The sequence below is a fragment of the Cupressus sempervirens genome, chromosome 9, assembly GCF_028749045.1.
Source record: "Cupressus sempervirens isolate cs-2001-9-10 chromosome 9, ASM2874904v1, whole genome shotgun sequence".
Taxonomy (NCBI): Eukaryota; Viridiplantae; Streptophyta; class Pinopsida; order Cupressales; family Cupressaceae; genus Cupressus; species Cupressus sempervirens.
The window spans coordinates 75142086-75168593 of NC_143126.1; the positions used below are offsets into that span (position 1 = coordinate 75142086).

General features: G+C 35.4%; 1 pseudogene; it reads right to left on the reverse strand.

Moving 5' to 3' along the window:
* The window catches only part of LOC149537685 (putative inactive receptor kinase At1g48480), a 47040-nt pseudogene extending 37891 nt beyond the window's left edge, over positions 1-9149 (reverse strand).
* Between the last annotated feature and the right edge of the window lie 17359 nt (positions 9150-26508).

Below are 26508 nucleotides of genomic sequence, written 5' to 3' on the forward strand. Positions count from 1 at the left end.
ATGTAATCTTCTAATCAAATAATAAATTTTCTTAACTAGTGTTCCTTATGCATTCAATTGTCTCAAACATTTTTTTCTTCAACTCTCTTGTTGCATATTATAATGAATTGCCAAGTGTCATCTAGAATGCTAATGCAAAAAAATTCTCCCAAAATAGCTTATTTTGTAAAATTTCTTCCAACCTACTTTAACTTTTAAATTTAGTAACTCCCGCTCTTATGAAATACTTAGGGAATTTCATATTTTTGTCTAGATAACTATTCACACTTACATGTAAACAAAAAAGACACAAATCTTATTAAGAGGGACAATTATTATATAACCTAAAATGCAAGTGTCATATACTTCTATTTCATAAACACTTCTTCAAGTAAAAAAATACAATTAATTATTTATTACTATTTTTTAATAAGAACTCCAATAAAATAAAAAATTAATAATAACATCATTTTAAAATAAATAAATAGAAAAAAAAATATTCCTAAATTTTAAATAATATATACATATATAAATTAATAAGACATAGATAAATGAACAAATAAATTCCCTCTCTATATGAGAGAGTATTTGCAAGACAAGGATGAGTAGCTCGTTGACTTATGAAATACTTTAGAGGATTCCTTGATTTCCTTCCAACATCTGTATGTCATGGTAACCATTAACATTTACATCTAGAATATGAGAACTTCATTCAAATTAGAACTTCATTCATTCAAGCTAGAACTTGATTCAAAATAGAACAGCAAATTTAAAATACAAGAAGAGGGAACTTCCAGCTTAATTTTATTGAATAATAGGTGCAAATTTATACAATACCTTTACCCAACAATATTTTTAAATGACTCCTAATTAGATTGACAATAAACTACTTCATGATCGACAACACACACAAACTTGGTAGCTAACTAAAACTTATGGACACCTAACTCAAACACATCTACAATAAGAACTTGATTCAAACTCAAACTCTTTGACTCACACCTAAACTAAACTTTTGTTGCCAACAACTCAACAAGGTTTGCCACATGTGCAACAATGATTATTGACTATTTTTGGAACATTAACTCCAACACCCCACTTAATATGATAAGAAAATGTGATAAAGTAAGACTTTCTCATGGTTATGCAACTATCATCTAGCTTCAAAACACCATTGGACACACCATCTCCACATGAAATGTCTCATACCCCTCGTAAAGGTATGATGCCAATCTTCTAGACATCCAGATCTCCCTAAACTATTTAACATACCATCTCCATGTTGAATGCCTCATAACCCTCGTAAAGGTATAGTTTCTCCCATCCTACAACATCTCAAAATATTCAAGCATCCATCTAGACTCTACCACATCTTTCCATATTTTTTAAAGCATTGATCTCTTCAAAATAAAACAAATTCTTCAATGAAAACATAATCATCTGTTGGCTCTTCTCTTGACCTCATCATCTTGAAAACTTCTTCACTAATAGATAGAACTTACTAGGAAGGTACCTTTTATACCATATTGGAAAAATAGAATAGTAGATTTTAAAAAAAGAAATAAGGAACTTCCACCTTAATTTTATTGAATAATAGATGCAAATTTATACAATAGCTTGACCCAAAAAAATTCCTAAATGACTACTAATTAGATTTATTCCTCAGTCTTCTCATCATAGAAGCTAACACTGTCTCACCCCAAGCTTTTGTGTATCTAAAATGTGACATAAAGATTTCAGCAATTGCATTGTAATTGAAGTAAGGCTATAATATTGATGATGTCTTTTCTTTTCATGCAAGTTTCCACATTCTCTAGGAATTTTTAGTGAGGAACAAGTGACGATGTGGGAAGAGGTTGTCAACACCCTCCATGAAAAAGGTGGCATCATCTTCTACCAGCTGTGGCATGTGGAAAGAATCCTTAATAAAATGCATCTACCAACCTTTGCATGTGGGGAGAGCATCTCACACATGTAAAAAATTCAATCACATAATGACTACAAGGAAATTTTATAGGAAAGGACCATCTCAATGCCCAACACCACCAACACCACCTACTCCAGTCCACGTGCACTTTCCACATTGAAAATAGTCAGCATTTTTGAAGAGTTTGGAAAGACTGTGAGGACAACACAAAACAAATTAGGTATCTCTTTTCATTATGAAATATAGATATTTTAAGTAAAATGGATAGAATTTAGTCTTAATATGGCTATATATATTCAAGAACCAAGCATTACCAGTACTCCTAGTCGCACCAGTTTAAAGAATCGATGTAGTATTTTGGGTTGCAATCGCAAGTTCTAAAATATTGATTGATGTCCTTTGGTTTGACATCGGTTTTGATCTATTTTTTGATAACATAATTTAGGTTTTCTCTCCATATTTGGAATATCCTCTTCATTAATCAAAGGAGTTCAGGAAAAATCTATTATATTGTCGACCTCCATGGAGCTCGACTACATAATATCTAGTAATGTTGTGGTCAATATATATTGGGCCTCCTAAATAATTTGTTGAATTATAAGTGTTCACCTTTGCTTCTAGCTCAAAGTGTTGTCCTCTTGCCATCTTTAGTAAACTATATATTTTCAATTAGATTTTTTTATAAAGTGTTTCTTATGAAGTAGGACCCAAAAATCTAATGACAGCTTTCTTTGTTTCAAGTTCTAGTTGTGGGATGAGAGTGTAATTGAATTAGATGATTTTCCTTTCCCTATTTTATGTGGTATAAGTAACATATCCTTTCCCTTACAAAAAATTGTACAAATTTTCATTAAACCTACATACATTTGTACAATATTGTTAAATTGTCGACATCTCACAATTTTTGAGATTGTATAATGAAACAATCAATTTATCACAATATTCACTAACAATCACACCTTAGTGTGCAATAGGTACATCATAAAAGTAATATGGAAGTTCATTAAAGTATTTATCCATGTGTATGTCTTCTCCTCTCATTTTCTTTATATGTCATCTCTCTATCTAACTATGTCTATTTATCTCCCATCCTCTCACTATTTTCATCTCTTTTTTTATCTTCCTTCACTTTCCATATCCCTCTTCTTTTCAATCTCCATATCCATCATGATGCATCTTTCTACATTTTTTTTGGTTCCCTTTCTTTCAATCTTATCCTTGGGATGAAAATTTCCTCCAAGTTTTCTATTTTAAAGTCCAAGATGAACAATGGTGAAGCACCTAAAGAAAAAATAAAGAATGTGAAAAAATTGATTGTAGTAGACATCAATTCCTTTGAAGAAAAGGGGGCACATTAGATAGAGAGATAAAGTTAGAAGATGTGAGAAAAATAGGTAGAGAGATAAAGTCAGATTGATAAGCAAAGATACAAAGAGATCAAGAGGTAAAGATCAAAAGAGATCAAATAATTTTTGAAGAGAAATATGAAAAGGCGGAGAGGGAGAGGAAGAGATTGAAAACATGTATAAATAAATTAGTTATTATTTTTATTATAATTATTAAAAATTTATATTTTTTACAATTAGAATGTCCTCAATTGTAATTTCTTTTTCACACACATAAATTAGTAGTTATTTTCTTCACTTTTGTTAGATGATTCCTTAAAAGAATACCTAGTTGTTATGTTAAGGAGAAGTGTTTTCCATATGAAGGAGAAGGATAGAGATATGATATAATGTAGATAGTTTTGATCTATATGTTAGGTGTGGAGTGAAGAAAAATATAATTTCAATTGTCCTTTTGTTAACACTAAAATATTGTATCTCATCATGTAGATTAGGATCCACCAACGACACTCTCTTTTAGTTAATTGACAAACTTTACGCATTAAATAAAGCACCTCCTCAAGTATTATTCATATTTATTCATTAATTTTCAATCCCATCTTTTAGGGCTTGGTATCTAGTAGCCCAATAATTTATAGATTAGTGGTTTATTTACTATATTTCACTAGATTGATATAACTTCCCTCCAACCATGATTCAAAAAGAGATTCATGGTTCATCCAAATAATAAAAATATTATTTGAAAATGTATACATAGATACATTGAAAGAATATTTTTTCATTCTCAAAATTTGACAATGCCAAGTATATCTCAGATTTTTTTTAAATGCATAGTTATTTAGAGCCAAAAAATATTTGCCAAGTTTTATTGAGTAAGGTTTCAATTAATAATTTAATTTATATTTTTTCTAATTAAAATATAAGATGTTGTGGGTCACCTTAAATGGAGAATTAAATCAACTATACAAACTACAAACAACAATTTTTGATAGCTAGCATCGCTAACAAATTACCTATTGCATTATTAGGAAAAGAATGAAGTGCTTAAATAATGCACTTTCAGTCTTCTAAATCTAACTCCATTTATCCTTTTGAATGAATTATTTAGATAATACTATATGATCCATCATTTAAATAGTGACTTAAAAAAGGTAAAGTTTCAAATTACTTATTCTACTAGTAGGAAAAGAATGAAGTGCTTAAGCGCCCTTTCAAGCTTCCAAAATAAATTTTTATCTAGTTTTTGAATAGAAATTTTAAAGATAATTCTATATGCTCCATTATTTAAGCAGCAAGTCAGAAAAGTTAAAGTGTTTCATTAATTATATGCAAATGTGTGTTTATTAAGTGTTGCCAAAACTAAATTTTGCAAAATAAACCACTCTCTTATGAAACATCATCTAGGAAAGCTTCCAATGCAACAACCTAGACTCACTTTACATACCATACATTGTCACTCTTTCAACATAGGTTTAAATGGGAATAATTTTAGTGTCATTTTTTCTATGAATGAATGACAAATCTTCCAAATATTGGCTTTATTATCTATAGCCTACTGAAAATATTAAAAAATAAAGTTCAAGACTCCTTATTGTAGCTCTTATTTTATCCCTCAATTCTATCTCTTCTTAATGGGTTTTAGATAAAACCTTCCTTCCACTCACAAATGGTAAAATTTAGTGGTTTCAACATATTATATTATACAAATTATAATCAGATTCCACTATAAATAGACTCATGGTATGTTTACAATATGGAAAGAGGTATAGAAAGTGATATATATGGAGTTGATTTAAAGAAGGTGGAAATGTATACTCTCTCGAGCTCTCTCATTTGTTCTCCCCCACACACTTTTCTCCCATTCCTTTCTCCTTTCTCTCATGTTGCTCATTTCTCCTTTATTCCTTTCTCTTTTCTCTCACATTGGTTTTATATATCTTCTTTCTATCCACCCCTACTTTGTATATTCCTATTTTTTTTCTCATTTTCTTATTTATATGTCTATATATTAAACAAAAAATTAAAAAAACCCAACATTTCACTATATTTTGGTTGGATTCTATTTATTCTAACAAGATCAACATTGAGGTAGTTTCACATTCTTAACATTTGCAAGATTATCCTTCTTGTGAGATGTTTTGTGCAGTTGCTAATATGATTTTTCCATAACCGAATGTTAGTTTCATATGTATCAATGGCATATTCCCTTAATCCATGTAATTCATAGGCATTATAGGGTTTAACCATTATTAGGAATCTCTTTCCATTAAGCTATTGAAAAATGCAAATAAAAAGTAAAATCTATAGACATCACAAAACAAAAATCTACCTACACACTTTGCATAATTATGCAAGCCTCTTCAGAATTGTGAAATGGAATTTTTATTTCTAGTCATGACAATGTAAGGATCGACATAGTATTTTGGATTTCAATCACAAGTTCAAAGAAATATTGAGCATGAATGTCATGTTATTTGATTATTTGTGGATGGTGAAGAGCCAAGATGTCTAAAAAAAATTTCACTAAACTTTCCTATAAGTTAAAGATAAGTCAAATAATTACCATAAGTTGTTTGTTTCAGATCTTATAAATATTATATATTTATTAGTTTATGAAAATGATTAAATGTCAAAATATCAATCAATGAAAATAAAAAATTTCAAATGTTTTTTCCTATTATTTAGGACTAACAAATTTCTATAAAATAAAATTAAAAAATTAGCAAATTCATTTATTGGAAGTTCTCATAATGTGATTACAATAATTATGGTTTAATAAAATTTCATAAATAATTTACTTACTAACCAAATTTCTAGATCATGTATTTTCTGATTTTATTAGACAAGATGATTGAATCTTGTTCTTTTCATGAAAATAAATGTGAATTTTTTTTTTTGTCTTGTTGGTATATGATTGACCCTTGACTCAGCTAACTAACTTTTTTGTGTTTTGTAATTTCTTACATGATACATGATGTCTATGATTTGGTTTTTAGACAATATCAATTATTTTGATAAGGTTATCAAAATTCTCTAATAGTTTTCTAGCTATTGTTTTATAGGTTATCTTTGATTTTTATGTAATACTTTGTGTTGAGATAGCTATAGTATGCTCGACTAATTTTGGTTGACAACCTTTCTTTTTCATGGACTCTTGTATTTTGTTATTTTATTCAAAAATTTGGTTGAGTCTTGTTCTTTTCATGGAAATAAATATGTAAGGTATTTTTATTTTCTCAATATATGGTTTTTACCCTTGACTTAGTGGATCATATTGTCCCAAACTGGTAGTGAGAGGAGCAAGGCTTAAATAATTTAAATATAATTTTTTTAATAGTTACACGGTGATAAAAATGATAAAATAGAACCATGAAAACTCACACAAGAAAGAATACATCAATGACAAGTGGGTTTTTGTACTTGGAAACCCTTAAAGAGAGGATGCAAATCATAGTGGGATTAATAATAACCACTAGCCTTTTATTGTAGATAAAAGGCTTCCTTGTTAAGAGCTACAATGTTCTTTCAAAGAACTCATCATGTTAAGAATGTTCGTAATCTTTTAGGATTACAATAAGCATGTGAAGATTACCTTGTTAGAGGATTTACAACACTCCTCCTAAGAGGAACCTTGTGAGAGGATTTACAAATGTTTACAATAAATGCAAAATTAGTTAAGGGATACAAATAGATGTAATGATAAGAAAGAAAACTAAATGGTCAATCTAAAGAATGACACTACTTTCCTTGTAGATCAGTTGTTCAATCTTTGGAGATCCTTTGATCTTTGTCTTTTTCATTGGCTTTCCCTATGAATAATATAGTTTCACATTTCTATCTTTCTTGTTCCTTCCTATATGTAGAAACCTATCTGTAATTTTTCTCCTTATCTCTAAAACTCTTCTTTTTCCTCTTACTCTCTCTTCACAACATCAACAACATACATAATGCTTGTGTACAAAAATATTTTACACATATTTTGGGTGTCAAAATCACATTCAAACATATTACTCAGTTGATGCATTCAAACTTGAACTTCTCATATAGATAAGTCATAAGATACCCATGACTACCTATTCATAGGTACCTAGATGGGTAGGCCTATTAGTCTACCTAGAGTCCTATTATGTAGCTTCCAACATTTTTGTTGGTGTAAATAAGTATTTACTTGTTACACTTACTTGAGTTTACTTAGGTTAATACATTATTTAATTATTTTGCATTATTGTATTATTTTTATTTGTGAGACACTTAGGAGTTTGAACACCTTTTGAGTTTTCATGGAGACAACACAAGAGTATGCAACTCTATTTAAGCACATGGTGTCTACAACACTGTTTTGCATGTCCCACCCTTGTAGGCTTATCCTCTCATCAACACACTTACTTTTGTGCTTAATGGAGTATAATCCAGATCTGGTGGACATGTGCTTGGTTGTATGACACATCGTGAAACTAACTTCTATGCATTCTAGAAGCTCTCCTAAGGACTTTATATACAGGCACTCCTAGAGTACTATGAAAAACAAGTTATTGAATACATTGTTATTCTGATCACACTCTATCTACTTTGATATACTGTGTGCTTGTGTTTGAGTTCTTAGTTCTTGGGTGAATTTTCCCTTAGGAAAATTCTTACATGGTATCAGAGCAACTTGGAGATTTTCTCATCACAAGCCATTCGAGACCTCTTGCTTGCTTCATCACCTCAGCCTAAATCTAGATTACTACTAAAATTGGGAGTGTCCAGCATCAGATCTGACCTTGCCATTGCATCCAAAATGCTGAACTAGTGAAAATCAACTATAAGCATGCCTACTTTGGCCCAAAGTTGACTGTGAGGAAAAAAAATTTTGCAAATCAAAACTCAGAGGCCCGATTTGTGATATGGGTATGGTCATTATTTTTAGATCTTCGATTTAATTTTTGGATCTATACTTTTAAATTCTCTGTTCTCTACAATTTTTTTGACTGTATATTTTTTGGAAAAAAAATTTAGCCCTATAGGCTGGTTGTAGAGAAAATTTTAGTAGGTACCGGGCTGTCAGCTCCTGGCCCTGCGTGTGGAATATTCCTTTGTCGTAGGGTTTACTATTCATTCTACAACATCAGCACTCACCACACAGTACAACATCAAATCAAAAAAACATTTTCGATGAGGTCTAGCTAAAACCATCACTAGCCCAAACCAACAGTACCCCGATAGATCCAACAGGCATATTTATTTTACATTATACACATGGCCTCTTCATTTTATAGAGTGTAGACTCTCAAAACATAGAGAATGTGGGATTAAAACCCACCATTCTTGACTGTGCACAATACTTTCTCGGTAGACAGGGTCACCTACGACACATATTCCCTGCGCATATTCTGTCATTGGCGTTTGCAGTGTTTGGAGACTCCTTTCCAAGCAATTTAAACTTTAGCACTGTATTCTCTGGTAGCACTAAGGAAAAACTCGATGATAGTAATCATACCTCCTCCCGCCTGCTTCAAACTCCATCCATGAATAGGCATTGCGATCGAAGATACACGACCACAGACCTCCCTTCGGCATCTCTACAACATTGTTCCTTCTCTGACATTCTAAAGCATTTCTGGCATGCATAGCATTAGATTTTCAAGCTGTCATATCCAACCTGCTCTTATTTTCTTGACAACATTGCAAACTTCCCAGCTCTATCTTTCTTGGCGGTAGCAGTGATCTCTGTATATCTGGCAACGATTACCTTTTCTGGCAACGACGTCATGCCCATTGTTTGAAAGAATCTGGCATCTTTCTCGCTCGTGCTTTTTAGATCTCGATAGCTTGTGCAAGTTTTTGGCGATGTTGTTTCCCACCTGCGAACAACTACCATGTGGCACGAATCCTGATCCACCACCTGCACACGTCATTTGACACAGGTTTGTGCCACTTCACCCACTGTAACACGTAACTAACATTGCCACGTAATCTTGTGGACATTCAACATTCATGACACATCATCAGTATAGATCACCATGTGCATTTTTGTATAGTATAGAATGCCAAGTCAACTTGCCACGTCAGTCAAGCATGCTTTTTTTGCTAACATCATCATTTTGCTATATTAAATTTGATGCCTGTCTAAATGTCATTTCCATGCAATTTACAACTCCAATGACAATTGTTTGACCACCAAATTTAGACTCACAGTTTCCTTTCTAGACCCCTCTCTAGATTACTTTTCAGTTTGGCAGCCTAACTTTGAGAGCTCATAACTTGGACATTCAGACTCTGATTCAGGTGCAATTTTTTTTGAAATCAGGTAGAATTTCTTGAATTTTCTAGTGGCGGTGTTGTTTTCTAGTTTTGGTACACAGATTGTGTAGAAATTGCATTTTTTGGTGACTATACCTACATAATCTTATGTTTTGTAACTTGAGAAGCTCCATATGGGCACATCTAGTCACTTTTTTAGGTTCTATTTTTTTTTAAAAGTGCATTTTTTTTGTCTACTTTCTAGATCTAAGGTTAGATTCTAGGGTTGTGTGAACCAATTTCTCACTTTCAGAATTAGACCTTCTTTGGCATTGTAAACCTTTGATTCTTTTTCAAAATTGTTGTAAAACTAAGCTATAGTGCTTAAGTGATAGATTTCAGCCTTATAAGGTAGTTGTAAAATAAAAATTAGAAAGTCCACTTTGTTCATTTTGACAAGTGGCCCATTGTAAACACACTACTTATAAAGTGCCAAAGCATCTCTTTTGGGGGGGTCTTTTGATTAAGTGAAAAGGGGGGGTGTGTATTGTGTTTTTGTGTCTCTATTTTGTGCTCTTTTCATTTTTGCATCATGGGTCTGAAATGTCCTCCTCTAACTTCACACAACTATTCTACATGGAAAGATATTGCATGGAGTAGATTAATGGAAAAAGGATATAGTCTTTATGTTGATGCTACAATTACCAAACCTACTGATGCTAAAGAACTCATTGATTAGACAAATCAATACCGATAGGCTTTAGGTTCTATCAGGAGTTATGTACATGGGGATCTTCTCTTTCACATTAAAAATTGTTCAAAAACTAAAGAAGCTTGGGACAAACTTGAATAGTTGTATGGTAAAGTGGATGAAGAAAAGGGATTTCAGATTGAGGATGATCTACTTCTCATAGATCCTAAAAATTATGACACAATTTAGGATTATATCATTAAATTCAATGAGTATAGGGCACTTCTAAAAGATTATGGAAATCCCATAAAGGATGATAGGTTGATTCATCACATCCTAAAGAAGCTACCTTCTAAGTACGCCAACTTTTTTTTGAGTTTTAATACTTACAAGTTAACCATGGGATCTGCTTACCAAAAGCCTTCCTTTGATGGATTTGCAAACATGTTGATTGTTGAACAATCTCACTTGGTGGATTTTGGAATTCTCAAGTCATCTAGGACCAAAGCCTTGGTGGCTAGTGATGATCACAAATCAAGTCAAGGGGGAAAAAGCAACAACAACAAGAAGTAGTGGAAGCAGAAAACACAATTAGAGACACAACATGACTCCTCTCAACAAGGAGGTTCTTCTTCAAACAAGAAGGGAAGTAATGAAAGAAGGCCAAACTCTTGTGCATACTGCAAAAAGCAAAATCATGATGAGCATCATTGTAAGACAAAAAGAATCAATGAGTTAGAAAACCTACTCAAGAAGAACAAAATTAAAGTCCCAGGTACTTCTAAGGATTCTACTCCTACCTCTTCAAAAGGTTAAGGTCAGGCACTTATGGCAAACACAAATTATTTTTTAGAATGGATACTTGACTCAGGTGCCTCTTATCATATGGGTTCTTCAAAGGAAAGCCATCAAAGTACTAAGGGTGGACAATGAGAATAGATATGTAGACAGAAGACTTAAGAAATTTTGTAGAATTGAGGGGATTGATCTTCAGAACTCACCACCATTCAATCTGCAAAAGATAGATGTTCCAACTATGAGGATTAGGACTCTCAAAACCATGGCAAGTTGCATGATTAAGGCCACGTCTCTTGATTCTACACTTGAAGTTGATGCCATTAGCAGTGCTACTCGCATACTCAATAGCTCTCCTCATCCATCCTTAGATGGAAAAACTCCTTTTGAGGCATGGTGTTAGATTGTGGTGACTGATCAGGAAAGTACTGTACATACTTCATAAATAGTAGCCGACATGGTAGCCGACATATTATGGCCGACATATGGCCGACATGGTAGCCGACATGGTAGCCGACATATTATGGCCGACATATGGCCAACATGTTATAACCCTAAAGCGGTTTAATACTTGTATAAAAAGGGCTTAGGGTTGGGTATTTTTTATATGTGGTGATACGAAATTGGTTCTTGCAGCAGTATTGAGTTGTAAGGGATTACAGATTGTAATCAGGTTGTAATCACTAGATTGTAATAAGATCAGACTTGCTGTTTGGTGGACATAGCCCAGGGATTGGGTGAACCATGTTAAATCTTGGTGCCTTGTGTTCATTTCTGTGTGTTCTATTATTTTCTGTTATTGGTTATATTTGCATGTAGTTTTTATTTCTATCCGTGGTTTACCCTAACAAGTGGTATTAGAGCAAGGTTGTCTTTTAGTTATCCTCTGCAGGAAAGTCTTACGGTTAAGTGGGAGTCTCACAGTTGAGTGGGAGCGATGGAAGATGAGGGTAAGTTGAGGGTTGACAGGTTTAATGGGCAGAACTTCCAATTATGGAAGATGCAAATGGAAGACTATTTATATCAGAAGGATTTATGGAAGCCGTTGGAAGGAAAAGCCAAGAATCAGGGAACTATGTCAGAGGCTGAATGGGATCTTTTGGATAGAAAGGCACTCAGAAGCATTCGATTATTCTTGGCACCATCGGTGGCATTTAATATTACAAAAGCTAAGATGATAGAAGATTTGATGAAAACCCTAGCGACACTGTATGAAAAGCCCTCCATTTCAAATAAGGTATTTCTCATGAAGCATTTATTTAATATGAAAATGGCAGAAGGTGGATCTGTTGCAGATCATTTAAATGAGTTTAATACTATTACTAGTCAATTATCTTCTATGGGTATCAATTTTGATGAAGAAATTAGGGCTCTCTTGATTTTGTGTTCTTTGCCTGAAAGCTAGAATGGCTTGGTAATGGTAGTGAGTAATTCTGTTCCTGGATCTAGTACCCTAAAATATGATGATGTGATCGGTGTTATTTTAAGTGAGGAAACTCGTAGAAAATCCTCAGGTGGATCTACATCAGGAAGTGCTTTAAATGCACAAAGCAGGGGCAGAACGACTAAAAGAGGAAGTAACTCTGGAAATCATGGAAAATCAAGAGGAAAGTCAAAGGGGAGGAGGTCTCAATCGAGAGGACCAAATGATTGCTGGTACTGTGGGAAACCAGGGCACAAAAAGAAAGATTGCTGGACTCGAAAGAAAAATGAAGGAGATAAATCAGATGGAGACAAAGAGGCAAATGTGGTAAGTAACAAATCTGAAGAGGATGCTTTGCTTCTGTCTTTAGAGAGTGTTGATGATTCATGGGTTTTAGATTCTGGTGCTTCTTTTCATGCTACACCTCATAGAGGTTATTTCATTGATTATGTCCAAGGGGATTTTGGGCTTGTTTATTTGGGGGATAATGAACCCTGTCAAATTGTTGGAAAGGGAAAAATTAAGATTAAGTTGTAGAATGGGAATCATTGGCTACTACATGAGGTAAGACATGTTCCAAAACTAAGTAGAAATTTAATTTCAGCAAGGCAACTCGGTGATGAGGGTTGTGTAGTTACTTTTAATGATAAAAATTGGAAGGTTTCAAAAGGTTCCCTTGTAGTAGCAAAAGGTGTGAAAGTAGGCACCTTATATCTTTGTACAGGTCATATTGTTCCTTCTACTTTGATTGTTTCAGAGAAAAATGAATATTCAGGAACAATTACTGCAGTTGAGCAGGGAGAACAAATAACTACTGTAGATTCTGATACAGCGCTGTGGCACAATAGACTTGGGCACATGAGTGAGAAAGGTATGAAAGTACTTCATTCAAGGAAAGTTTTACTAGGTCTAAAATGTGTGAATATGGATTTCTGTGAAAGTTGTGTGTATGGAAAACAAAAGAGAGTGAGTTTTGTAAAGACAGGGAAGGAAAACAAAAAGGAGAAATTAGAGCTTGTGCATACAGATGTATGGGGACCAGCTCAAGTATCTTCCCTTGGTGGCTCTCATTATTATGTTACATTTATTGATGACGCAACTAGAAAAGTATGGGTTTATTTCCTTAGACAAAAATCTGATGTATTTCAAACTTTTAAGAAATGGAAATGCTTGGTTGAAAATGAGACTGGTAAGAAATTAAAATGTCTCAGATCTGATAATGGTGGTGAGTATTGCAGTCATGAATTTGAAGATTATTGCTCCACTAATGGTATTCGTAGACAAAAAACTATTCCAAGGACTCCACAGGAAAATGGAGTGGCTGAACGCATGAACAGGACTATAATGGAGCGCGCAAGGAGCATGAGGTTGCATGCTGGGTTGCCCTTACACATGTGGGCAGAGGCTGTCAATACTGTAGTATATTTGATTAATAGAGGTCCCTCTACTCCTTTGAGCTGTGGTATTCCAGAGGAAGCATGGACTGGTAAGAAGGTGAGTTATTCTTTTCTCAAGACCTTCGGTTGTGAAGCTTTTTCTCATATAGACTCTGAAAATAGAACCAAGCTAGAAGCTAAATCAAAGAAATGTGTCTTTGTTGGATATGGCATTAATGAATTTGGCTATAGGCTTTGGGATTTTGAAAATCATAAAATTATAAGAAGCTGGGATGTCATATTCAATGAAAAAGTGTTGTACAAAGATCTGTTGCAGCAACATGAGAAGAAAGAAGATGATTATGTAGTGCTGGATGATACTCCAAAAGCTGATGTTCTAGCCATTCCTCATGATGTGCAACAACTGCAACAACAAATACCACACACACCAGTGCATGTTAGATGGTCAACAAGGCCAATTAGACCTCCACAAAGGTTTTCTCCCTCTTTGTATTCTATTTTACTTACTAATGCTGGTGAACCTGAAAGTTATGATGAAGCTGTGTAGGTGGATACTAAGATTCAGTGGGAGTCTGCAATGAAAGATGAAATGGACTCTTTGCTGAAAAATAAGACATGGGATTTGTGCAAGTTGCCTGCAGGTAAAAAGGCTTTACAGAATAAATGGGTTTACAGGTTGAAAGAAGAGGAAGGAGGTAAGAAAAGATTTAAGGCCAGGTTAGTTGTAAAAGGATTTGCACAGAAAAAGGGAATTGATTTTGATGAGATATTTTCTCCTGTTGTTAAAATGACTTCTATTCGTACTGTTTTAAGTCTTGTGGCTACTGAAGATTTACATTTAGAGCATATGGATGTTAAAACAACCTTTCTTCATGGTGATTTGGATGAAGAAATATATATGGCTCAGCCACAGGGTTTTGAGGTCACAGGTAAGGAGAACTTAGTGTGCAAATTGAAGAAAAGTTTATATGGCTTGAAACAAGCACCTCGACAATGGTATCTGAAATTTGACAGTTTTATGCATGAGCATGGATATAATAGGTGTCATTCAGATTACTGTGTTTATTTTAAGAGGTTGGATGATGATAGCTACATTATTTTATGTTTATATGTTGATGATATGCTTGTAGCTGGGTCTAACATGGATCATATTAAGAGGCTGAAATGCCAATTAGCACATGCATTTGCTATGAAAGATTTGGGGGCAGCAAAACAAATCCTTGGTATGAAGATTTGCAGAGATAGGAAGAATAGAACATTGATGCTATCTCAAGCTGAATATGTTGAGAAGGTGTTGCAACGTTTCTCTATGGAGAATGCTAAAGCTGTCAGCACACCTTTACCTAGTCATTTGAAATTGACTAAGGAGATGTGTCCCAAGACACAGGACGAGGAGGATAAGATGTCCAAGGTACCCTATGCTTTAGCTATAGGAAGTTTGATGTATGCTATGGTATGCACTAGACTAGATATTGCACATGCAGTGGGAGTCGTTAGCAGTTATATGAGTCATCCAGGTTTTGAGCATTGGAATGCTATCAAGTGGATTCTCAGATATTTGAGAAGAACATCCAATAAGTGTTTACACTTTGGGGGCTCTACTACTAATTTATAGGGCTGTGTTGACCCAGATTTGGCTGGGGATATTGATAGGAGGCGGATTACTATAGGTTATGTCTTTACTGTTGGTGGGGCAGCCGTGAGCTGGGTTTCTAGGCTACAGAAGATTAATGCTCTCTCCACTACAGAGGCAAAGTATGTTGCTACTATAGAGGTAGCCAAAGAGATGATATGGCTTCAGTTCTTCTTGGAAGAATTGGGACATCCTCAGAAGGATAATTATTTGTTCACAGATAGTCAGAGTGCCATTCATCTTGCTAAAAATTCAGCTCTGCATTCTAAGACCAAACACATACAGTTGCGGTACCATTTCATTCGGTCAGTTTTGGAGGATGGACAGTTAAAGCTGGAGAAGATACATACCAATGAAAATCCAGTAGATATGTTGACAAAGGTTGTAACAAGGGAGAAGCTGAACTCCTCTTCAGCTTCAGTTGGTCTTTTAGACTCAATGTGAATAAAAGAACAGCAGAGTCCAGGGTGGTTTGATCCAGTGGGAGCCCCATGCGGTAGTTTTATTGCTATAGGATCAGTCTCCAAGTGGGAGATTGTTGTTTAGTGTGGAGCCTGATTAGTCCCCAAGTGGTAGATTGTTAGATTGTGGTGACTGATCAGGAAAGTGCTGTACATACTTCATAAATAGTAGCCGACATGGTAGCTGACATATTATGGCCGACATATGGCCGACATGTTATAACCCTAAAGCGGTTTAATACTTGTATAAAAAGGGCTTAGGGTTTGGTATTTTTTATATGTGGTGATACAAAATTGGTTCTTGCAGTAGTATTGAGTTGTAAGGGATTACGGATTGTAATCAGGTTGTAATCACTAGATTGTAATAAGATCAGACTTGCTGTTTGGTGGACATAGCCCAGGGATTGGGTGAACCATGTTAAATCTTGGTGCCTTGTGTTCATTTCTGTGTGTTCTATTATTTTTTGTTATTGGTTATATTTGCATGTAGTTTTTATTTCTATCCGTGGTTTATCCTAACAAGTGGTATTAGAGCAAGGTTGTCTTTTAGTTATCCTCTGCAGGAAAGTCTCACGGTTAAGTGGGAGTCTCACAGTTGAGTGGGAGCGATGGAATATGAGGGTAAGTTGAGGGTTGACAGGTTTAATGGGCAGAACTTCCAATTATGGAAGATGCAAATGGAAGACTATTTATATCAGAAGGATTTATGGAAGCCGTTGGAAGCAAAAGCCAAGAATCAGGGAACTATGTCAGAGGCTGAATGGGATCTTTTGGATAGAAAGGCACTCAGAAGCATTCGGTTATTCTTGGCACCATCAGTGGCATTTAATATTACAAAAGCTAAGATGACAGAAGATTTGATGAAATCCCTAGCGACACTGTATGAAAAGCCCTCCGTTTCAAATAAGGTATTTCTCATGAAGCATTTATTTAATATGAAAATGGCAGAAGGTGGATCTGTTGCAGATCATTTAAATGAGTTTAATACTATTACTAGTCAATTATCTTCTGTGGGTATCAATTTTGATGAAGAAATTAGGGCTCTCTTGATTTTGTGTTCTTTGCCTGAAAGCTAGAATGGCTTGGTAATGGTAGTGAGTAATTCTGTTCCTGGATCTAGTACCCTAAAATATGATGATGTGATCGGTGTTATTTTAAGTGAGGAAACTCATAGAAAATCCTCAGGTGGATCTACATCAGGAAGTGCTTTAAATGCACAAAGCAGGGGCAGAACGACTAAAAGAGGAAGTAACTCTGGAAATCGTGGAAAATCAAGAGGAAAGTCAAAGGGGAGGAGGTCTCAATCGAGAGGACCAAATGATTGCTGGTACTGTGGGAAACCAGGGCACAAAAAGAAAGATTGCTGGACTCGAAAGAAAAATGAAGGAGATAAATCAGATGGAGACAAAGAGGCAAATGTGGTAAGTAACAAATCTGAAGAGGATGCTTTGCTTCTGTCTTTAGAGAGTCTTGATGATTCATGGGTTTTAGATTCTGGTGCTTCTTTTCATGCTACACCTCATAGAGGTTATTTCATTGATTATGTCCAAGGGGATTTTGGGCTTGTTTATTTGGGGGATAATGAACCCTGTCAAATTGTTGGAAAGGGAAAAATTAAGATTAAGTTGCAGAATGGGAATCATTGGCTATTACATGAGGTAAGACATGTTCCAAAATTAAGTAGAAATTTAATTTCAGCAAGGCAACTCGGTGATGAGGGTTGTGTAGTTACTTTTAATGATAAAAATTGGAAGGTTTCAAAAGGTTCCCTTGTAGTAGCAAAAGGTGTGAAAGTAGGCACCTTATATCTTTGTACAGGTCATATTGTTCCTTCTACGTTGATTGTTTCAGAGAAAAATGAATATTCAGGAACAATTACTGCAGTTGAGCAGGGAGAACAAATAGCTACTGTAGATTCTGATACAGCGCTGTGGCACAATAGACTTGGGCACATGAGTGAGAAAGTTATGAAAGTAATTCATTCAAGGAAAGTTTTACTAGGTCTAAAATGTGTGAATATGGATTTCTGTGAAAGTTGTGTGTATGGAAAACAAAAGAGAGTGAGTTTTGTAAAGACAGGGAAGGAAAACAAAAAGGAGAAATTAGAGCTTGTGCATACAGATGTATGGGGACCAGCTCAAGTATATTCCCTTGGTGGCTCTCATTATTATGTTACATTTATTGATGACGCAACTAGAAAAGTATGGGTTTATTTCCTTAGACAAAAATCTGATGTATTTCAAACTTTTAAGAAATGGAAATGCTTGGTTGAAAATGAGACTGGTGAGAAATTAAAATGTCTCAGATCTGATAATGGTGGTGAGTATTGCAGTCATGAATTTGAAGATTGTTGCTCCACTAATGGTATTCGTAGACAAAAAACTGTTCCAAGGACTCCATAGGAAAATGGAGTGGCTGAACGCATGAACAGGACTATAATGGAGCGCGCAAGGAGCATGAGGTTTTATGCTAGGTTGCCCTTACACATGTGGGCAGAGGCTGTCAATACTGCAGTATATTTTATTAATAGAGGTCCCTCTACTCCTTTGGGCTGTGGTATTCTAGAGGAAGCATGGACTGGTAAGAAGGTGAGTTATTCTTTTCTCAAGACCTTCGGTTGTGAAGCTTTTTCTCATATAGACTCTGAAAATAGAACCAAGCTAGAAGCTAAATCAAAGAAATGTGTCTTTGTTGGATATGGAATTAATGAATTTGGCTATAGGCTTTGGGATTTTGAAAATCATAAAATTATAAGAAGCTGGGATGTCATATTCAATGAAAAAGTGTTGTACAAAGATCTGTTGCAGCAACATGAGAAGAAAGAAGATGATTATGTAGTGCTGGATGATACTCCAAAAGCTGATGTTCTAGCCATTCCTCATGATGTGCAACAACTGCAACAACAAATACCACACACACCAGTGCATGTTAGATGGTCAACAAGGCCAATTAGACCTCCACAAAGGTTTTCTCCCTCTTTGTATTCTATTTTACTTACTAATGCTGGTGAACCTGAAAATTATGATGAAGCTGTGTAGGTGGATACTAAGATTCAGTGGGAGTCTGCAATGAAAGATGAAATGGACTCTTTGCTGAAAAATAAGAGATGGGATTTGTGCAAGTTGCCTGCAGGTAAAAAGGCTTTACAGAATAAATGGGTTTACAGGTTGAAAGAAGAGGAAGGAGGTAAGAAAAGATTTAAGGCCAGGTTAGTTGTAAAAGGATTTGCACAGAAAAAGGGAATTGATTTTGATGAGATAGTTTCTCCTGTTGTTAAAATGACTTCTATTCGTACTATTTTAAGTCTTGTGGCTACTGAAGATTTACATGTAGAGCATATGGATGTTAAAATAGCCTTTCTTCATGGTGATTTGGATGAAGAAATATATATGGCTCAGCCACAGGGTTTTGAGGTCACAGGTAAGGAGAACTTAGTGTGCAAATTGAAGAAAAGTTTATATGGCTTGAAACAAGCACCTCGGCAATGGTATCTGAAATTTGATAGTTTTATGCATGAGCATGGATATAATAGGTGTCATTTAGATTACTGTGCTTATTTTAAGAGGTTGGATGATGATAGCTACATTATTTTATGTTTATATGTTGATGATATGCTTGTAGCTGGGTCTAACATGGATCATATTAAGGGGCTGAAACGCCAATTAGCACATGCATTTGCTATGAAAGATTTGGGGGCAGCAAAACAAATCCTTGGTATGAAGATTTGCAGAGATAGGAAGAATAGAACATTGATGCTATCTCAAGCTAAATATGTTGAGAAGGTGTTGCAACGTTTCTCTATGGAGAATGCTAAAGCTGTCAGCACACCTTTACCTAGTCATTTGAAATTGACTAAGGAGATGTGTCCCAAGACACAGGACGAGGAGGATAAGATGTCCAAGGTACCCTATGCTTTAGCTATAGGAAGTTTGATGTATGCTATGGTATGCACTAGGCTAGATATTGCACATGCAGTGGGAGTCGTTAGCAGTTATATGAGTCATCCAGGGTTTGAGCATTGGAATGCTATCAAGTGGATTCTCAGATATTTGAGAAGAACATCCAATAAGTGTTTACACTTTGGGGGCTCTACTACTGATTTACAGGGCTGTGTTGACCCAGATTTGGCTGGGGATATTGATACCAGGTGGAGTACTACAGGTTATGTCTTTACTGTTGGTGGGGCAGCCGTGAGCTGGGTTTCTAGGCTACAGAAGATTAATGCTCTCTCCACTACAGAGGCAGAGTATGTTGCTACTATAGAGGTAGCCAAAGAGATGATATGGCTTCAGTTCTTCTTGGAAGAATTGGGACATCCTCAGAAGGATAATTATTTGTTCACAGATAGTCAGAGTGCCATTCATCTTGCTAAGAATTGAGCTCTGCATTCTAAGACCAAACACATACAGTTGCGGTACCATTTCATTCGGTCAGTTTTGGAGGATGGACAGTTAAAGCTGGAGAAGATACATACCAATGAAAATCCAGTAGATATGTTGACAAAGGTTGTAACAAGGGAGAAGCTGAACTCCTCTTCAGCTTCAATTGGTCTTTTAGACTCAATGTGAATAAAAGAACAGTAGAGTCCAGGGTGGTTTGATCCAGTGGGAGCCCCATGCGGTAGTTTTATTGCTATAGGATCAGTCTCCAAGTGGGAGATTGTTGTTTAGTGTGGAGCCTGATCAGTCCCCAAGTGGGAGATTGTTAGATTGTGGTGACTGATCAGGAAAGTACTGTACATACTTCATAAATAGTAGCCGACATGGTAGCCGACATATTATGGCCGACATATGGCCGACATGTTATAACCCTAAAGTGGTTTAATACTTGTATAAAAAGGGCTTAGGGTTGGGTATTTTTTATATGTGGTGATACGAAATTGGCTCTTGCGGCGGTATTGAGCTGTAAGGGATTACAGATTGCAATCAAGTTGTAATCACTGGATTGTAATAAGATCGGACTTGTTGTTTGGTGGACGTAGCCCAGGGATTGGGTGAACCATGTTAAATCTTGGTGCCTTGTGTTCATTTCTGTGTGTTCTATTATTTTTTGTTATTGGTTATATTTGCATATAGTTTTTATTTCTGTTTGTGGTTTATCCTAACACATGGTGCAGAAGAAAACTAGTTGTGAGTCACCTTAGAATCTTTGGTTATCTAGCATGGGCAAACCTATCTTCTAGGATTTGCAAGGCACCATCACCAAGGCCTTGTACCTTTATTAGTTATGAAGATAATGTGAAGGCTTACAGACTGATGGATCTAGAGACACATGATTTTTTGTGGAGAACGATGTTCAATTTGAGGAAAGTTCATCGAGCTTATCCTTTACTCCTCTTCGCACTTCATACATAGTGGAAACTGATAGTGACATCAGTGATAGTGCTTCAATAGGTTCAGACATGTGGTGTTCTGTCCATAATTGCAGTGATAGGTCACATCAGTCTAGTCCATGTGCTTATATTACCATAATGAAAGGTCCATCACATCATGGTACATCTTATCTTCCATCTACAACTTCAGTTGACTTGGGAGATAGACTTGAGGACTTACATCTTTTCATTAATGATGATTCTTCTACAGTTGTTGCAAGGGCCCACTCTGACCCTCATGTCCATTCTCTACATGATCAATCTTCATAGGTTGGCATGATTGTGGATTCTTATGAACAAAAATAAGTGGAGGTCTCTTTGTTAGTTGAGGAGATAGATGGTTTAGTGGAATAGGTTCAGCATACATCCTTGCCAAATCTGCATTCATTCTTTTCAACACAGTTGGAAGGGGTGAACTTCAGCATCAGTATAGGGATACTTGAGAAGGTTTTAGGACCAGCATACATCTTCAAGACTGTACCTTTTCCTTTTTTTCTTCCTAAGGGGAGGAACACCTTTTTTGCATTCTTGGACTAGCTTCTTCATCAAAGCGGCTTTCACTTGTTGGCATTCTTCTTTTGGGGAGGGAAGCCTATTATGTCTCTCTTCCTTCTCTCATTCTCTTATGCATATACTGGATGTATGTCGTAATGGGCGGGTCTTTATTACTCCATCCAACGATGCATCCTTACTTATGTCTCTTTTTGGGGGAGGGTTTTTCCCATGAGGTTTTCCCTCTTTCCCCACTTTATGGGAGATTGCATTTTTATTATGTACATGGGTACTTAATATGGACTAGTAGCCAGGACCCATTATGCATCTTCATCCTAGTTCATAAGCTTAAGGGCATTCCCCTAAGTTGCACTTAAGAAAGGGTGTTAGTTTAAATAAGTATTTACTTATTACACTTACTTAAGTTTACTTAGGTTAATGCATTATTTAATTATTTTGCATTATTTTATTATTTTTATTTGTGAGACACTTAGGAGTTTGCACACCTTTTGAGTTGTCATGGAGACAACACAGGAGTACACAACTCTATTTAAGCACATGGTGTCTACAACACTATTTTGTGTGTCCCACCCTTGTAGGCTTATCCTCTCATCATCACACTTACTTTCATGCTTAATGGAGGATAATCCATATCTAGTGTACATGTGCTTGGTTGTATGACACATCATGATGTTAACTTCTATACATTCTAGAAGCTCTCTTGAGGCCTTTATATATAGGCACTCCTAGTGTACTATGAAAAACAAGTTATTGAATACATTGTTATTCTGATCATACTCTATCTACTTTGGTCTACTGTGTGCTTGTGTTTGAGTTCTTAGTTCTTGAGTGAATTTTTCCCTTAGGCAAATTCTTAAACTTTTCATTTGTGAAGGATCTAATATGTAAACATGTCACATCACACTTCCTCTCTATCATCTACTAATGTCACATCAATGGTGACTCAGTATTCATTCATTCCACCTAAGTCTACACATTGTACTTCTATATAGATGTGACCTTTGTATCAATTGCCTTGTCTAAATTGATGTAAGCCTCTACTAGTGGTGTGTCCTTGTTTTGTTGACTTCAAGTAATTTCCTTCTTTATCCTATTGACTTCCAATCAATGACAACATTTAGTGTGTGATGCAAGGTGTTAAGCATCACCTTTCTCTTGTCATCATGCCAATTTGACTGAATAGTCTAACAAACTGACTTTATTATCTTTTGTGATTGTTTATGTGGCACATGGGACTATATAACTTCAAATTTGTTATTTATTTCATAGAATCTTATTAACAATTCAACTAATTGAAACAATTTCATTTCTTCTTTATATTTCTTACTTCTATTACAATATTCTTGGCAAGTAGTGAACATTACTACATGACACTTGTTATAAAATATACAAATTGGTTTATCTATTATTCTATTGAATATTAATACTATGTAATTTTTTTTCTATTTTCTTTAGAATTTATTTAGCATTATTATATAATAATATTAGTTTTAGATAATAAAAAGTAATTAATTGTTTTTCACAATGTACAAACATCAGTAAGGTCATTTGATCTTTAATAATAATAACAACTTAAAGAATACATGAAATTATAAATCTAAATCTTAGATTTAATTCCATTTACACTTAGTATTTCTCAAAGCATTAAATTTTTTTTTTCATTTTTTTTTGCATATTGTTTTGTATTACCTTTTCATATTAATATATTTACAGAGAAATAAACCAAGAATTGTATACATTATATTTAAATGTGTTATAGTAGATGTATGCTAAAAGAGGTGACCTATTGGGAGTATGAATCAACAAACAAACATTAGTTTAAATCACATATGCATCAAGTACTTATCAAAATAAAAGAATTAACTAATGCTTGCTTGAGTTTTACAACTCAAAGCAACCAACAAACCAAATCCTCAAGCAAGCTCAAATAGTTCAACAAAGGCTCCCATAAGAGGCATTTTTTGTGTGTTAAGATTGGAGGTATCTTTGGTGTGCTCTCCCAAACACAACTATTTGATTGAATATCTTGAATGGTGAATGTGCAAATGTGAGTGATGAAACTATGAACCTATGCTATATGAAATGAAGAACACCTCAAACAATGGCTATGCAAGAAGCCATGTTTGAAGGCATTCAAGGATGGAGATGTGAAATGCAACAAAAAAAACTAAATCAGTATGCAAGCTACACTAACATGCAAGTGAAATAGAGATGCAAATGCATAAGAAAACTAGACTAATAATGCAAATACAATCTAAAAACCAGCTACCAAGAGTTAGTATGCAACCTAGAAATCACTATGAAAGCTCTACTATGAAAACTCAAAACTGAAGCTAACATGATAATAATGCAATTATGGGAGATGAAAATGCTTGAGACAAGGGCTCTATTTATAGGCTTGAGGGAGACCTTGGGTGAGGTGGCATGTATGTGGCATCACATAGTGCCACAAGGAGACACATAAGCAAGCCATGCAAGTGGTTAACATTCAAAGTTTGCTCTTACATGTCTAAGTAAACTTGGAGTGGGGGACAAAGCTTGCAAGAGGGAGTTGTCTCACACATGTGTGAGCACACACTTAGGCTTAATAAGGGTTTAGCAAGATGATCAAGGTAATTGAGTGGGATTAAATGGTGGATAGACTTAGGAGGATGAAAGTGATAGGTGTAGACCATGTTTTTGGCTAGGTTTAAGATTAAATTAAATAAGATTTAATTTAATCATAGGTTTAGAAGAATTAATGAGACAGAGGGATTTAAATAAATAGAATTTATTTAAAAGGAGAATTTGTGGAGGATCGTGTATTAAATAAATTTAACACGTTAAGGCTAGAGGTATTTAAATTACATTTAAATATCTTAGGAAAGTTAACCTATTTAATTAAATAAATTTAATTAAATAGGTAGAAGAATGTGACAAATATAATTAATTAATTATAATGTCAAGGGCAACATTAAATAAATTAATATAGTCTTTTGGGATGATTTTAAGTGTCTACATTTTTCCCCTCTTTGATATGATGTTGGGATAACATCATATCAAAGAAAAGAAAATATAAGTTGCCCTAGAGAAGGTAGGAGTCCTAGGAGCAACAATAGAGGAGGATGGTGCCCTCTTGCAAAAATTGTGCAAAAAATAAATTTTGGCCAATTTTTGTGAAAAGGTCTTTGGAAGAAAGGAAAAAGGAGAAAAAGGAAATAAATGAAGACATTGCATGACTTGCAGCAAAATAGGGGATGGACATTGGTCAGGGAAGGTGCAGGCTCAAAAGGGGGCCTTGGAGGGCCTATATAAGCCTCCAAGGGGCTCAAAGAAGGTCATTTGTACACCTAGAGATCAAAGCATCTAGAGCAGAGATGGACCCTATTGATCATTTGTAGCTTGGTGATCACATTTGGGAGTACCAGTGAGTAGCCAAGATGGGCCCACCAATAAGTCATCAGATCATCTTTGTCATTTTGATAGATTAGGCTAGGGTAGGGGCATTTATTTTGCCCTAAATGAGGCAAAAATGCAGTCACAGTGGAGATGATAGTCTCCACCTTGTCATCTGTATAGATGACAAAAGGGTGATCATGTTGTCTATAGAGATGATAGGATCTATCCTATCATCTGTGCAGATGACAAACAAGGGAAACAGGGTCCATAGAGATGACAAGGTTCAACCTATCATCTACATAGATGACCAAAAGGGGTATGGGAAGCAAAGATGATAAACCATTGGTCATCATCTCTAAAGATGAAAAATCACCCATCATCAGTGAGTAAAGTCATCTATGATGATTAGTGTATATGCCGATCAACATCTATGCATATTGGCACCTGTACCAATTAGTGTCTACACCAATTGGGACCAATCGATAGAGGAAAAGTTATGGTGCCCCATTCTAGGGACAACTTAGGCTAAGGAAACTGACCCTCTACATGTCTATGTTACAGGAGGAAACTATAGTGTTTAGGTCGAAGGAGCATTATCCCCCGACCATGGTATTAGAAGAGAGATTGACTGATGCAAATTGGGGAAAATTTTGACTATGTGAGTTGGAGCATGTCCATGAGTGGCCAGACCTAAGAGCACACTTAGTATAGCTATCAACTCTCATCAAGAGATGGTACACACTGAAAAGGAGCTTCCATCTACCTAAAGGAGAGGTGACGGTCACATTGCTAGACATGTGGCAAATTTTGCGAGTGGCCATTTGGGGGACCTATCCAGAGTATGTGTTGGAGGTCTCAAACCCATATCTATAGGAGTACTTTGGACAATGATGATAGAGACTACCAATCCAGAGATCATCATTGTCATGGAGAAGAGCCTTGGAGTAGAGACTACCCTGATTAGTGATATATCTAGCATCTTTAATTTGGCATATGCTACTAGACCATGTTGAGCATGGTTTTCCTATTGGCTTGGCATAAGTGTTGAGCACCCATCTACAAGAGGATGAAGAGGTCTACTATTGGGGCCAAACCATTCTAACAGAGCTATATCCTAATTTGCACATGTGTGCTTATTGGACATAGAGGACCATGGGGCCAGGGCTGACTCTATTGATGGTATGGTCCTAGGAGCACATCAGGGTCACTCGACCCATCACCAGATGGGAGACAAACATCCTGGCAAGCCCTTCACTTGCAAATATTGGCCACCCATTCAAAGTTGGGCTACCAAATTAAAATTGCATCCGATGAGGGATCTAGAGAAGAATCCACAATGTTAAATTTGATGATTAAATGATTATCATAGAAG